The sequence below is a fragment of the Myotis brandtii genome, unplaced genomic scaffold (genome assembly GCF_000412655.1).
Source record: "Myotis brandtii unplaced genomic scaffold, ASM41265v1 scaffold140, whole genome shotgun sequence".
NCBI classification, from domain to species: domain Eukaryota; kingdom Metazoa; phylum Chordata; class Mammalia; order Chiroptera; family Vespertilionidae; genus Myotis; species Myotis brandtii.
This window is the reverse complement of record NW_005355000.1, coordinates 2120505-2122215: the sequence shown is the minus strand read 5'-3', so window position 1 is coordinate 2122215 and position 1711 is coordinate 2120505.

The window sequence follows — 1711 nt, the reverse complement described above, 5'->3', positions numbered from 1 at the left end:
CTGCCCTAACCGGTTTGGCTCAGTGGATAGAGCATCAGCCTGCGGACTGAAGGGTCCCAGGTTTGATTCTGGTCAAGGGCATGTACATTGGTTGCGGGCACAGCCCCAGCAGGAGGCAGCTGATCGATGTTTCTCTCTCATCGATGCTTCTAACTCTCTACTCCTTTCCCTTCCTCTCTGTAAAAAGTCAATAAAATATATTTTAAAGAAAATATTGTTTCACCATATTCTCTCTAAAACTTTATCATGTGTGATAGATAATAATCTATATTATAAAAGGCCTGTGGCCGTAACACCGTAACGCTGTAACAACCACACTACTGGTCACATGGAGGTGCATTGATGGGTCTCATGGAGTGGCGGGTCTGGGGTCCCGCCGCATGCGTTGAGTCTGGGGTCTCGCATGATTTCAGGTCACACGGTGCGGCCCACAGGCTCTGATCGCAGCAAGGCTGGCAGCTGGTGGGCGGGCAGGATAGCAAGCGGGTGGGCTCTGCCAGGTGGGCACAGCAAGGCACACGCGGGTGGGCCGGGCTGCGAGTGCAGTGGGGTTCGAACGGGTAGACGGGGCGTGCGAGGGTGAGTGGGCCACGCTATTTCACGCTCTAGGCTTCTAGTATCTACTAGTTCTTATTTCTCTTAAATAACTTATTAATGAAGAATGTATTTTTACATGTTTATTAGCCATTTCTTATTTTTTAAATTACCACAATGTTTCACTGTTTATCTGCTTGACTCTTGTGTTCACTTTACTCATTTATTTAGTTTAACATTGATATAGAATATTTATCTTTTTCTAGTAATATTTGTTGCAGATATTATATCTAGTTTGTTTTTGGATTGTTGTGCTTTTATTTTAAAAACTAGAGGCCCGATACATGAAATTCGTGAATGGGTAGGGTCCCTAGGCCTGGTGGCGATCAGGGCCAATCTGTGGGGTGACCAATGGGGTGATCAGGGGACCCCCACTGGCACCCGCCTTGGCTGGCCTGGTGCCGCCTGCTTGTTGGCCTCCCTCTTCGGGGGACTGGCAGGGTGATCAGGGGGGCCCCCACTGGCACCCACCTTGGTTGGCCTGCAGCCTGCGGGCTGGGGGAAACTCCTATATTGAGTATCTCCCCTCTGGTGGTCAGTGTGCATCACAGTGACTGGTTGTTCCACCAGTCGTTCCACTGTTCGGTTGATTTGCATATTAGGCTTTTATTATATAGGATGCTAAGTGTGAAACATTTATGTGATAAAATCTTTAATCTTTAGAATTGCTGTCTTTTCTTTTTACTTTTAGAAGTTCAACCCCAATGAGTCAATAATCACTAGTTTTTTAGATATTTATGGTTTAATTTATTTTTTCATTTAACTCTTAGTTGTATCTAGAATTTATTTTGAGGTTTTGTATCCAGTGAAAATTAAACCTTTTTTCCACAAATAACTAACCCATTACCAGTATCTGTCTGTTAAAAGTCTTTCCCACTGATTTACGATGGCATCTTCAACAGACATGTCAGAATTCTATGTGCTAGGTCTGCTTCAAGGCTACCTATTCTATTGCAATGATTACTTTCTTATTCTTGTACAGTGGAAAACTGTTATAGTCATTTCATTTTTTTTCACTTTTTATATATTTATTAGTTTTTCCACAGGACTCTCAAATATCTTTTGTTAGATTTATTATTCAATAGTTGGTCATTTTGATGTAATTTTAAATGATTGC